Source organism: Molossus molossus, unplaced genomic scaffold, assembly GCF_014108415.1.
Source record: "Molossus molossus isolate mMolMol1 unplaced genomic scaffold, mMolMol1.p scaffold_m16_p_4, whole genome shotgun sequence".
Taxonomy (NCBI): domain Eukaryota; kingdom Metazoa; phylum Chordata; class Mammalia; order Chiroptera; family Molossidae; genus Molossus; species Molossus molossus.
The window spans coordinates 24,028,750-24,043,668 of record NW_023425377.1 but is presented as its reverse complement, the minus strand read 5'-3'; the positions used below and the strand labels follow the sequence as shown (position 1 = coordinate 24,043,668).

The following is a 14,919-nucleotide window of genomic DNA, read 5'->3' as shown; positions in this document are numbered from 1 at the left end:
CTCCTCCCGCTTTCTCTCTCTGCTTAAATGGAATCTGATGTGTGTTTTCCCCAAATTATCCATGACTGGTCCCTTGCACATCCTGTGCTCTTGGTAGCTACGCCGCAGTGGGCAGATACGCATGGGGCTCATGACGTCTGTGTCTCTGCTGGTTTCCTTAGCGATGCCCCAGCAGCCTTCCAGCTCCCCTACAGACCTGCTTCTGAGTCAGCCTGCTTTCGGCGACAGCCCGGCCCTGCCAGAACACCACTTCGATAACAAGAATGACTCTTTCCATCGTGGCTTTTTACAGTTTATAAAGATCCCTCTTTGTCTTTATTTCATTTCGCCTCCATAGTACAATCTTACAGAGAAGAAACTATTAATATCACCATTTTATAGATAAAGAAATTGAGGCTCACAAGTTTAATGACTTGCCTGGAATGCATAACAGTAAGTGCACAGAAGAGGATAAGGCTTGGAAACGGGAGCTCGTGGGGTTTGTGCGCCTTGGGTAAGCGTGGCCACTGAGTCACGGCCAGCTGTCTCCATTCAGTCTGAAGTCCGGAGAGGGGTTATTCCACCCCAGGAGGAGACTGGGGCAGGTCTTCCTTCTGAATTAAGATATATTCAAGATTCACTGAGAAAGTCTAGTTCCGGGACAGTAATGATAAAGGGCTTCTGAATTCAGCTGCCAACTTGCAGCCCAGGCAGCATGAATGGCCATAATACAACAGTTTATATAATGTTCATCATATAACAGTTGTTCAGTGGACTTATCACAGGTGTGACCCTAGAGTTGGTCAGTGTGTAATTTAATATTGCTTTAACTGTTGATTGGCACTGATATGGCAAATTGTCAGGTATAATACTGAGTTGAATGGTTTGTTGAAATCGCAAAGAGCTGGTAGAACTTTTTGGATTAACTGGTACAGCTTAATATCCTGCTGGTATCTAAGCAGAAGGTGTGTGTTTACTGGCATGTGGATGTGGGTATATATGGGGGGTCCGGAGAGAGCAGTAGAGTGCCCTCTTCAAGGAGATCCACACGCTGATGTGTGATGAAGGTTCACGGTATGCGACTGTGGCTGTTTGTATGGAGTCTCTGAGACATGGGACTAGTATTTGGTCCATGGGGCTAGTATTGGCATTGCAATTATTGCTGACTTGTTTAGATCCCTTTTGAATCTCTTCATCTCTTGAAGGGGGTTAGTCTATATTTTTAGTGTTTGAACATGAGCCACACACTCAAAAACCTAATAACTGCTGTTCTAATTTCTCTTTCTGGAAAAATCAAAATGAATATTTAGATACTTGATTTGCAAAAGTCTTTGAAAGGTCATTGGAAAAAATTAAAAGGCCATTGAGTTAAACTGCCCATCCAGATTCAGACTCCACCTGCGAAAAAATAATCTACCTGCTTCACCTGACCTGTTGACAGGAGTCTCACTACCTCACAAGACAGTCTGCCTTTCCACCTCACTTCCTTATTTCCAACAAATTCTTCGGGTCTTCTTCAGGGTCAGATCCTGTGGCCTGCAGGTCATGGATTTCCCTATTTTTGTGGACAGAGGATCACAGGCTTCTGATTGGATCTCTCCAGCAGCTAATGACTCACCACCTCTTGAAGCAGCACATTCTTAATATTTTCTTTCATATTGATTAACATTCTGCCTTTTTATGGCTTCAAGGAGAGGCAATTAAGCGAAAAAGATAAGGTTTGGGGTTTTGAGTTAAATGACCTACATTTAAATGCAGGCTGTGCCACTTCCTGGTTCTGCGACTTGGGATGAGTTTCTTAATGCTTCGGAGTGGAAATGTGCTAATTTATAAATACGGGAGAATAAAAATAATCACACCCATCTCTTGAGACTGTGGTAAGAATTAATAAGTTCTTATTAATTAATATAATATTTTTATGAGAACAGAACTTGGTACACAGTTCTGATAGTGCTTGGTTATTTAATTAGCTCTTGCTACAATTAATATTCTCTACCTTGTTCTTACTTAGTTTGGTCTTGTGGAGTTTGTGGAATACACCAGCAAGCTCTTCCACATAGAAGCCTTCACCCACCTGTGAAAACTGCTCTCACTGATACCCATGCCTTCTCTTAGGTCACATCTAAGTAACACTACAAAGTAAACCCAAACCATTTCTGTCTCCAAAGAGGTAGTAAAAGATAATGCTCACCATTGACATCCTATAAGAGATTCATAAAAAAGGTAACATGGTATAATAGTGGAGAGCATACCCAACTGGGATTCCCGAGAAACAAATTATGCTTGCTCGATGCTCTTGGACAAGTCATTTGACTGCTCCAAAACCTTCAGTGACAGAAGAAAGGTAAGCAAACAAATGTCACAACACTGTGGGCACCAAGGAGAAACACGTGCAAAACGCCTATGAGGAGAACAGTGCTCAGCACAGAACAGGAATTCAGCTGGTATGGGCTGACTGTATTTCTAGACCCCAGCTGTTCTAATACCCGTTTGTGTTCTCAGTCTAGGTAGCTGTCTGTAGTCTTTCAGCTCATGGTTGTGAGGGTGTCTTTTCCTGGTCTCCCTGCTCCAACCCATCCCTGAAAGTCTGGTTCTAATCATGGGCTCAGAATCCAGTAGCAGAATATAAAGAACATAGTAATTATGGAAAGTGATCAAAACAGTGTTTAGAGAAAAATATATAGTTTTACTTGGCTTTCTTCCTTAAAAAAAACAAAAACAAAAAAAACAAAATTAACTAAGTTTCTACCTTATCTTATCCAACAAGGAAATGAGTGAAAAAAAACAAAACAAAACAAACAAACAAACAAAAACCTCTGGAGAATAAGAAACAGTAAATGTGACCAGATAAACAACTAATTAGTTGAATAATAAAGAAATTAAAAATTAATTAATATAACAAAGAATACTTGTTTAAAAAGACTAACAAATGTCCACCAGACAGCAAATTAATAATAATAAAAAAAACTAATAAAATTATAAATGAGACAGGAAATAGAGCATCCAAGATAATAGGGAAAAAAAGTATCAGGAAACACTCTGCACAATTAAATGCAAATTATTTTAAATTCCACTTGAAATAAAGTATTTTTTTTTAAAGCAAGGGCATTGCCACTTACTGGGGACTAACCATGCACCTGGTCACAGTACTGGGTGTTTTGTATCACGTGTGGTAAACCTGCGAGATAAATATCTGTCCTCCTGTCACAAACAAGAACTGAAGCGGGAAGAATGAAGCTGTATGTCCAAGGACATCCAGTTTCCTAAGAGAGGCAGCTGAAATTCAAATTCAGATCTGCAAGGCCTACACCATTTATACTTTTCCACATTCATTCTAAACATATAATCAAAATAGATAGTCTCAATAAGAAAGAAGAAATTTTCTCTGGTCGGTGTGGCTTAATTGGTTGGAGCCTCATTCCATACACTGAAACATCGAGGACTCAATTCCACGTCAGGGCACATACCCAGGTTGTGGGTTCCATCCCTGGTCAAGGCCCATATGGGAGGCAATCAATCGACGTTTCTCTCATCAATGTTTCTTTCTCTCTCCTTCTCTCTCCTTCTCTCTCTCTCTCTCTCTCTCTCTCTCTCTCTCTCTCTCCTTTCCCCCTTCTCTATCAAGAAAAGCAGATCCTTGGGTGAGGATTAAAGAAGGAAGAAAGAAGAAATTTAAATATCCAATAACTAAATGTGTTGAAAAATTGTTCACACACTGCACTGATACAACTGGAAAGACTTGTTTAGATCAAATCTTCTCCAAATTTTCAAATAGAAGCCTAACCACCTATGTCACTCCTCGAAAAAGCAAATAAAGGCAAAAATACCTAAACTACATAACAGGAAATATTGGCCTTAATTTTCATTGTGGTTAGGTAAGCATATACACAGACCCTAAGGTGAGTTTTCCCCTCAGAGACATGAATTTTTCAATAAAAATAGAATGATGTGATAAATTATTACATGTTGGAAGATGATTCTGTGTATATGCAATTTTCAAAATAGCACATCTATAGAGACCAAAAGTGGGTTCGTAGTTGCCCAGGGCTGGGATGGGCGAGGAAACAGGAGGTGGTATAGGTAAAGGGTATGGGGTTTCTCTTTGAGATGATAAAATTTTTCTAAAGTTAACTGTGGTGATGATGGCACATATTTTTGAACATACTAAAAACCATCTATTAGTTTGCTAGGGCTGCCCTGCCCAGATACCACAGACTGGATGACGTAGAAATGTATTCTCTCGCAGTCTGGAGCCCGAAGTCACAGTCAAGGGGCAGCAGGGGGTTCCTCCGAAGCCTCTGGCCTTGGCCTTCTCTTGCTGCTTGGTCCTCACATGGTCATCCTCCCATGCACACGCACCCCTGGTGTCCCCTCCTTTTTTTTATAGGGACACCAGTCATATAGGATTAGGGCCCCACCCTCAAGATTTTATTTTAACTTAAAAACTTTCAAATATGGTTAAATTCTGAAGTACTGGGAGTTGGGACAAATGAAGTTGCGGAAGGTGGAGAGGCACAATCCAGCTTGTAACCCCGTCAAACTATACGCTTTAAAAGGACAAATTGTGTGATCTGTGAGTTATATCCTAATAAAGCTGTGTTTAAAATAGTATAAGAATGCTCTCTTAAAATGATGCAAGAAATGTTTGATTAAAGACAAAATTAAACTGAGAGAAACATCAGCCAGTCTCCTTAAGAACAGAACCCTGATATTATAGAACATGTGGAATGACGAACACATGGATGACAGATGGGATAAGAGAAGGGAAGGGCAATTATAAACTCTTGGAGAAAAGGAAATCAGGTAAGAAAGGAGACCACCTCACCACGCTGCTACACTTGGCCCCGCAGTGCGTCGCATTCAACCATCACGTTGACACACTCACTGTTCCCATTTTTTGAGCAGCTACTATGTGCTAGGCACTCTTCTAGGTGTGACATACCATAGTGCAAGAAAGGAAGGCCCCTGGGGTCATGGAGCTTCTGTTCTAGCAGGAGCAGGGATACGGACAATAAACTGAGACAGAATAAATGTTGAAGAGAAGCAGGAAGGACTGGTTGGGAGGAGGGGAGGAGTGTTGGCCATACAAATATTGGGGAGAAGAGTGTTATATTCTGAGGCAACAGTCCTTCTCGAGGCCCCAAGGTAAGAGTGAGTCTGAGGTGTGGGACAAATAGCAAGCAAGCCAACGATGTTGGAAAGATGTGGGCAGAGGAGAGGGCAGTAAAACCAGATGAGAAGGAAATGAGAGCCAGGTCATGCTGGGCCTTAGGGTGTTTTAGGGACTTGGGCTTTTTCTCGGAGTAAGATGAGGAACCATCGCAAGGTTGGGAACAGAAGTGAAGAGATTGTCCTTGCATTTCAGAAGGAGCCCAGTGGTTGCTGTGTGGAGACTAGAATGTAGGGTGGAAAAGGTAGAAACAGGGCTATCACATGCACAAGTATTGAAGACTGGATATGGATTTTATTTTGAAAATAATGGCATATACTGTCCATATGACGAGGATGAGGGGACCAGGTAGCATTGACTCATCATCTTCCACAACAAGGAGTCAAGTAGGTAATAGCTAAAGTTACTACACAAAGAAGTAAAAGCATAGCATTTAGAAATACTAACTTAATGAAAATAAGAGATAGCTAAAAATAGTTGGAAATGATTTTCAGTAGTGTGAGAGACTGGAGAAGACAGACAAGGAACAGCTGTTTCTTCTGAGCCTCTACTTCAGGTTCTAACCACATGAATGTATCACTTCGACAAATTTTTAGAAACGGCCAGAACAAGGTTGGCATTGAACTTCATAATTCATGTTGGGTTGAGGAATTGGGCACTTGCCATACGTTACACAAGAAGAAATCTAAGTGTTGGGAAAGTATACATAAAATATCATTATTTGCAGATGGCAGAATGCCTAGTTAAAACAAAAGTCAACTAAAAGATTTCAGTAAAGGGATTAGGTAAAGAAGCATTTTTTTTTTTAACTTCCTGGATAGTATAATGTCATGTTTAATCAATGTTTCTCTTAAGGAGACTAGCACTAAATTCAGCACTGAACTAGAGTAAACGATTAATATCTAAGAAACTTTCTCTTTTTAATTCTTAAAAGCTAAATAACTTCTAGTTTTATCTCTGGCCTAATGTTACTCACTGCTCTAAGTTTATTTGGGAAAAAGACATTGGTTGCATCCTTTCCTCCTGGATGCTTTTGGTTTAGAAGCAATAGCTGAGCAGACCAAGGAGCAGTTCAAGCACATGTCATGCTTGGTCGAAAGACAAGGGCAGGTCACGACAGGTGGCTTTTTTTTTTTTTTTTATTCTCACCCGAGGATATTTTTCCATTTATTTTCAGAGTGGGAGGGAGAGAGACAGAGAAACATCAATGTGAGAGAGACACATCAACTGGTTGCCTCCCAACCAGGGCTGGGACCGAACCCCAACCAAGGTACATGTCCTTGACCAGAATTGAACTTACAACTCATTGGTCCATGGGCCAATGCTCTAACCAGGGCACGGCAGATAGCTTTTAATATTCAGTTCTCAAACTCTGGGAAGGGGAATAGAAAGTGGTTTCCACCTGAGTTTTAGCCAACAAATCATACATTCACTCATCCATTCATCCCCTCATTTATTCATCCATTGTTCAAGCGAAGTAAGCCCGACATCAAGATTCAGGGAGCCCTGGCCAGTTTGGTTCAGTGGTTAGAGCGTTGGCCTGCAGACCAGAGAGACCCAGGTTTGGTTCCTGCTAAGGGCATGTACCTCGGTTGCAGTTTGTCCCCAGCCCCGGTTGGGGTAGGGGGGGTGGCAACCAGTCGATGTGTCTCTCTCGCATCAATGTTTCTCTCTCTCTCTTCCTCTCTCTTTCCCTCCTGCTCTGTCTGAAGATAAATGCAAAAATGTCCTCGAGTGAGGATATAAAAAAAAAAAGATTGAGGGAGAAAGCCCAGCTTTCTGTGGGCTCCTGTAAACAAGGCATTTAAAGGACAATGACAACACATGGCAGTAAGGACTGAGGTCCCCCCCGAGTCGAAGCAGAATCAGCCTTAGCAGAGATGAAAAAGGTGCTGGGAAGAAGGAGTGACAGCGAGGCAGGAAAGGAAGTGGATTGAGTTGCTTGAGTAATAGTGATTGAACACTTGAGCACTTGAAAAAGAGGGACATCGCCAAGCGCAGTGCTTTGTGGGACCCACAGAGAGAAGGAGTGTTGTCCAGCGGTCCTAACCTCAATGGCCACAGGAGCCAGGCAGGTGCTATGAACGAGGGGTGTGGGCTTGGTCCTGGGGAAGACAAGAGAGAGTAGTGTAGACTGCAGCAAACTGAGGTCATGCTCCACGCATGGGGACAACCCCTCCACAGCTCCAGAGATTGACACTAGGCAGGACATAGTGCTCCCATAGCTTTTAATTCTCCAACAGCAATCCAGATGTGCTACGTTGTGTGTGTATGAAATTGCTAGTGAATTCAAGTGCTTGAGCATTATCATGATAAAATTCACTGTGCTCTCATCTCTGAGGCCCCCAGCCCCCAACATATATGGCTGATTTCAAGCTAAGAGCGATTTGTTTGCTATCCCTGGCATAGTAGTTGAGTTGTTCTGACCTATACTTCCTAAAACAAATCCCTTGAGCTATCTCAAGCCTCAGTTTCTGCATATACAATAATAACAGTATTTAATCTAATTTATTTAAATTACAGGATTTGGGCGAAAACCCTGCTCTGTCATAAAGTTGCCTTTGATATTGTTGTATTAAACTCTGCTGTGAGTACATAGAAATGATTGCAGTACATGACATAGAATGAATCATTACAATACACTCTATACACACACACATGTTCTCCGCCAATGACAGTTCAAGAACAAGCGGCCTGGAGGGGATCCATCAAGATGTGTAGTTTGCTCTGCTGTTAATTTTCTTTCTGCCGTTTATTTTGCATTCTGGCAACCAGTGTTGACGCCTGATCGAGACTGGGCAGGTGACAGTGCCAGATCTCCCCAGGCTCCCTAAGGGTGACAGAGGAAAGGTATCCGTCTACAGGCTGAAACATGAGTGTCACAGCAGCTCCAGGAGGCTTCCAGGAAGTGGCCACAGCCCAGAGGACGTAGAGAAGCTGGTAGCTGGGTTGAGTGCAGACCTGGGGAGGTATGAAGGACATCCCCTCAGCCCAGGAGGATCAACCAGAAACTGAATGAAGGGAAACTGATAGAAACTGTAATTAAAGACACATGATGGTCTCAGGGAATTTGAAAAGAAGGGAATAGCAATAGCCAATGAGCAATGTGCACAAGCATGTATAAGGAGTATGCTCCACAGACCTTAATTTAATCAGCAATCCCATTTCCAGAAATTCCCATCTTGAGCTAAATGGAGTTAATGTTGAGTGTTTTGTATAGATGCTGGCCCCAAAATATCAGCTTTTATTTTTAGTAGTATTTGCTTGATATGGTTAGATTATAAAGTACATATTTGAAGGAGATAAAATGTGAGGCTGAAGAGGTGAATGACCAGAGACCAGATTGCAAACGGTCTTAGAAGTTATGTGAGGGAGTTGAGAATTTCTCCAGAGTTGGGAATGCCCTGAAGGATTTTAAGCAGCATCTTTTTTTTTTTTTTTTTTTTATCCTCACCCGAGGACATTTTTTTTGATATTTTGTTCAGATAGAGTGGGAGGGAGGGAGAGAGAGAGAAACATTGATGTGAAAGGGACACATTGAGTGGTTGCCACCCACACAACCCAACCAGGGCCGGGGACAAACTGCAACCGAGGTACATGCCCTTAGCGGGAACCGAACCCTGGTCTCTCGGGACCGCAGGCCGATGCTCTAACCGCTGAGCCAAACTGGCCAGGGCTTACGCAGCATCTTAATCACCTATGTTAAATGAGGTATATAACAAATAGTTACTATTTTCCCTCAAATATAGAATAATTGACAAGAAGGCAAAACACACTTGGTGGATTTTTTCAGTTCTCTCCAATGTGACAATGCATCTACCAAGTGCAATCTTTAGAATCTGCCTTTCATGAATAGCATATGTCCCAGGGGAGAGGTGCCATTTAGGTTCCATATGCTCTCCTTAAGCAATGACACTGTTCCTGAACTTTGCACACCGGTGGCTGCTCTAAGACAGCATCAGCAGAAGACAAGGACAAAGAATCCTCATGGGAAGAATGCCATCTCCACACCCTTGAACCACAACCTAGTTACCAGACTAGGATGATTCAAAGGGTGGATTAGTTCTACTTCCTGCCCTCTGAAAACAACAGCCGATGGAGGCAAGACAGGGCAAGAAGTGGGTGGTGTGAGAGAAGGAAGCTGCATTCGCTGATGGAAATAGCTTCTAGATAAGGGCGAATCCACAAATGCTAAATGGTTAGTCCCCAAAAAGATGTTTTCTAATCCTTGATACGATAAAGATCTCAGCATTCTTGCCTCAGTTTCTCTCATTTTCCTGGATGATGGTACAAAAAGGAGTTGAGATCAATTACCTTTGTGAAAAGCTCCCCAATGTCCTAGGCCCAGAACCACAAAGGGCACAGGAGGAAATTAACACTGATCGAGGGCCTGCGAACCTGCTATCGACCGGGTATTTTCCTTACATCGAACTTGGAAAATTGTCTGGTCTTTTCCTTATACTGTCCCAACCCCCAACCATCTGTCATTATCTCTCTAAAGCAGAAAGGTTTTGAAAGGAGTTAATGGCCAGATTATTGCACCATGAGTATCTTTTCTTGTTATTGTTGTTGCTCCAAGTCTAGAATCCCGTAAGTGGCCTCCTGCATCCCCTGTTGGGATGCACGCCAACTGATATCTAACGCATTAAAAATGCGCTGCTGAATCTACTGGAGAGGACATAGGTCCAGCTGGAAGAGCAAGAGCCTGGACAGGACTCCTGCACAGAAACCACTGGGATGTCATGTCCTGTCCCTTTCACTCCAGAGTAACTGCAGGTGAACCTCATGGAAAGCAGCTGGGGTAGTGAGTACAATGTTCAACTTAGTAAAACTGTTGAGAAGGCTTCTCCCTCTGCATCTATGGTAGATGAGTCATTGCTGGGCACTATGTGGCAAGTAAAGCTTTTCTAATATTCTTCCATATAAAATAGTCTTCGTGTTCCCCAGAGGCCATGGCCAGTGGAGGGGTTTGTTTTGACAACTGAACACACAATACAAATATTAGTAATTATTATTGAGTTAAGGGTTATTGTTTAAGACTTATTTCTAGGAATGCTGTATGCTGGAAACTGATAATTGCCCACTTCTTATCCATCATTACTTCTTCCTTAATAATGGAAACCTGATCTTGTTGGAGGCATCAATGTGTCCTGATGCCAAACTACTTTTTCAAGCTTCACCTTAAGATAGAGGCAAGGTAACTAAGTTCTGGATAATTTCAGGAGGGGTGTTAATTTAGTTAGGAGATTCTTTTGCCTTTTTCCCTTCCCTCTTGCCTAGAATATAGACTTGATGTCTGGAGCTGCAGTAGCCATCTTGCACCTTGAGGATGGAAGTCACATACTAATGATAAAAGAACAAAAAAATAGAAGGACATTCATTGCGTCATAGGATCATTGTAACAACTATGGAAAGTCAGCCTCCAGGCTGCCTATAATTGAGAGAAAAGTAAATCTCCATCTTGTTAAATCATGTTATTTCAGATTTCTGTTACTAGCACCCAAAGTCAGTTCCTAACTGATTCAGCTTCTATGTGGTAAAATAAGAAAAGCAGGGCCCAAAAATTTCAATCAAGATGTGTGTGTGTGTGTGTGCGGGGGAGAACATAACATTTAAATTCTATCGATTTCAGGGCACATTGCATTATCTGTGAGGAGTTAAGTCACTAGGTAAGGGCCATGGGATAATCGTGATGTCCAAGTGGCTGGTGGAGGGGGGTTTCCTGTAAGACGAAGCTGGAAGAATCCAGCAGATTTTACCTGTGGCTTTCAAACACTTTGCCCTTTATGGAGATTATAAACCTGCATTATTTATTAACATTGACTTTGCCTAGTCTATAGGAGAACTGAGTGATCCTTGGAAAGTGTTTCCCGTGTGGGACCTGGGAGACTTCTGAATCCATTAAGTGAAAAATGAAAGGAGACAGCATCACGAGTTCAAGTTCATTCAAGTCAACATCAATGCCAGTTTCTCCAGAAGAAGCAGGAAAAAGACCAGCAGAGAGGAAGGTAATAAAAAGCTCTGGGCTCTGCTGTCCTAATTACCCCTAATCCAGTAAAGAGCTGGATGTCTTACAAATGCTAATTAATTAAGCCCCCTACCAGTCAAGTGATAAATCCAGGAAGAGACCTCTCAGGTAAAAGTGTAGACTGTGACAGAACAGGGCAGGCTGGAAATAGACATCTAAGTATGCAGGCAGTGTTTGAAATGCGGGAGGGTCAGCGAAGGCGTGAAAAGTACCACGCAGACTATAAAAACAAGGAGAATCCTGTATGGCGTTGAAAACTAGAAATCAGCATGTGTGAAACCAGTGCTCACCTCTTCTCCACACTACCCCTCCATCCAGTTCTCAACTTCTACTTCTCAGTGAAATAACCATATTGCACCCAAATCTCCGAATTCCTTACCTTCTGGAACTCTTCCAAGGTCCAACTTTGTCCTTTTTCCACCACCACTAGCACATCCACTCGCCAGAAATGATCACCTCCTGGGGTTGCCCTGTTTCCAAGCTTCCCAAATAGTGTTCTGCTGAATCAGCCATGCTGTTTTTGGTTGCAAATAAAAGGAAATTCAACTCAAAGGAGCTTCAACTGTGCAAGGAATTTCTTGTTTCTGGTTCACTAACTGAAGAGTTCAAAGGTGTGTCAACTTCAGGCATTCATTTAAGATTAGGGCTCTGTTCCCTTCCTCTGTTTCTCTGCAGTTTTCTTAGTGTTATTCTTATGTTTTGTTTTGTTTTTCTCTGACTGGTTTCTATCATACAGTGACAAATGTTATATCAGATCCTGGTGACACCACCATATATCACAGCATCCAAAGAAAGAGACTACCTCTTTCTTCTCCCAGATGCAACAAAAATGCCTTGAGCTTCAGCTGTAACAAACAAAAGGAAGTTAGGCACACACTCTTGAAAAACATTCATTAAGACCCAAGAAATAGTGGATGAATCAACCTAAGTTGTGCTGTGGTGACAAATGACCCTAAAAACCTTAGTGGTCTGCAAAGCAACAGTTTTCTTTTTCATTCAACTTACACAGAGGCCATTGCAAGACATGAGATTTCATCCATGTCCTCTTCATTCTGGGAGCAAGACGGAAGGAGCAGCCAGTTTCTAGGGCACATTAATCTTGTGGCAGAGGGACGAGAGTGATGGCAGAACCACATGCTGGCTCTGAAAATTTCCGCTCAGAAGTGGCACAAAATTCCACCCACATTCCGTAGGGCAAAGAAAGTCACTGCCTAAGCCTGTGGTCAGTAGGATGGGAAGTAAAATCCTTCTGTAGGAAAGTCCAGAGGGAACGAGCTTGATATCTCTTGAATATAATAGAATCTGTTGCAAACTCTATATGCTGATTAGTTTAAACTGAGTTGCTCATCCCAGAACTAATGATTAGGTAAGGTAATCGGTAGGATTAAACTTTTGGGTTTATATCAATGAAAGCCTACCCGTCCAAGGGGAAATGAGATCAACCACATTTAGACCACATGGTCTACTTCACCTACCAATAGATAGGGCAGATCCGATCCCCACTTTACAGAGAAAACCAAAGCCTAAAACTATTGCCTCGTTAAGATCAGAGGGCCAGGTCATCGAAATTGATATTCCATCTTTCCCCTCGTACTAAAGACTTTGAATTTGGTACTGCTGTACCCAAAAACAACCTCCTGACTTAACTCATTCATTTGACTAACAAACTTAGCTAACATGGGGAGGAATCAAATTGGAAATTCACTATTTTTTTCCGGACAGTCACCATTTATGAAATAATTCCCAGGTTTCAAATCTGAAAAGTTTTATAATTGAGAGACAAAGTCATACAAGGGCACATTTCACCTAGGAAACATGCATCCTTGAAAAGTGCATTCAGAATATACATTGTGCAACCTTCCAAGAGATCACTTTGACAATATCTAGCAAAAGCCTTAAAATATGCATGTTGATTGACCCAGAAATTAAACATGTAGAAAACTTACCTTATGAAAATAACCATGGGCGAGTGGGAAAGTCAATGAAAATAACAAGGATCTTCAATGCAGCCAAAAATTTAACCTAAAAATCCTAAATGTTTAACCTAAATATTCAACACAATTGGATTCGTTAAGTAAACCAGGGACAATGCGCTGAATAAAACACTATATAGCTATTGTCAAAGAATCCGGACAGTCACCATTTAACTGCACAGATGTTTTAATTGTATCAAAAGCAAATTATCAAATGCTATACACAATATGTTTTTGTATAGATGGGATTATAAAAAATTGGGTTTTTTTTTTTTTTTTTTTTTTTTTACATTTACATTCAAATTGTCTACATCAAATGTGTATGGCTTTTACACTAAGAAAGTAAACAATAAAATTTTCTTTTTTAATGAGTCACCCACCAAAACTAAAGCTTCGAGAAACCATGGGAAGCAGATGAGATTACCATCTGCAGAAGTAATTATAAGCTCTAAGAGTGTCTTGCTGATTAGACTAGGGTGTCTCTCATATATGATGGAAAGATTAAAATAGAAATCAAGCAATATGACCCATGACATGTGGCTCTGTGATAGCCCGAGAAAATGGGTCTAGGAAAAATGAGAAACGATGATTAAGAATGGTCAGTGTGACCCTAGCACTACCCACTGAGAAGGGTTGTAAGTTGAATTACCCTAATCCGAGAATGAGGCAGAGTTTCACCCAGAGAGATGACAATTCATCCAATGTTCCAGCATGGTGCTTAAAAATATCAGCTTCCTTTCATTTTAATCCTATACTGACCCAGCTACCTTAATTGCTCTAATTTTCTCTTTCATCAAGAAGCAATGCCCCATGCCAATGATACCTGTCAGTTTTTCTGACTGGATGAACTCCCAAGGACCAAGGTATAAATTCTGGTCTATACTGGCAGTTGTGTGTGGACTTAATCAGTGCCGTTGTGTTTGCCAAGGTCATTTCAACCCAGGGTGAGTTAATCCCATTCAATGGAAGACCGCCAATGGGCTTCTTTCTTTTTTTAGTAACACTTCCGTCTCCTTCTCTACCTAAAAAATTTCTAGTGCAATCAGATGGCTTGGCCAAGGTTTCAAAATGTTATCCTCGTGTTCCTTAAAACATATGTGTAGGTGTTACTTCTGCTCAGTAGTTCATGTTAAATGTTTGATTTAGCACTATAGAAAGAAAAATTAGGAGTGTGCTCCCTCTGTAATCTGACCATTCTTCTGCCTGTTACTGCAGTGACCAATCCCTTTAGGATGATCACAGTCCCTGAGCCCGTCATTTATATGTACCTCATTGTGCCTCTGTCCAAAGTCTTCGTTAGTCTGGGACCTTCCACACCATGTGTCAAAATTCTTCTCAACCACCAATTCCCAGATGGAAAAAATTCTCTTCCCCAAATTTCTTTTTTTTTTTCTTTGTAATTTTTTTTTTTCTCTATTGATTTTGGAGAGAGAGAAGAAGGGAGAAGGAGAGAGAGATAGAAACATTGACGAGAGAGAAGATCGATTGGCCACCTCTTACATGCCCCCAAATAGGGATCGGGCCCACAACCTGGACATGTGCCCTGACCAGGAATCAAACCAGCAACCTCTTGATGCATGGGTCGACACTCAACCACTCAGCCAAACTCGCCAGGCCCCAAATTTCTTAATTCTAGAATTCTATTAAGATCCTATTAAGCAAGAATGTAAGCTCTCTGAAGGTCGATACTTTATTTTGTTTATTCCTTACCTCCATTACTTATGAAAAAAGCTTTGTGTTAGGTAGTGAAAAGTGTATGAATTTGTGTA

The 14,919-nt window shown here is 41.5% G+C and overlaps 1 long non-coding RNA gene across 1 annotated transcript; it reads right to left on the bottom strand.

Annotated features, from left to right (window-relative positions):
* Window positions 1–442: 442 nt before the first annotated feature.
* LOC118616096 lies at window positions 443–12,399 on the bottom strand. Its single transcript, XR_004956527.1, has 4 exons — window positions 12,183–12,399; window positions 11,557–11,691; window positions 2,232–2,304; window positions 443–593 (listed from the first exon to the last, which is right to left on the bottom strand). It is a non-coding gene; the product is annotated as an uncharacterized LOC118616096 (long non-coding RNA).
* Between the last annotated feature and the right edge of the window lie 2,520 nt (window positions 12,400–14,919).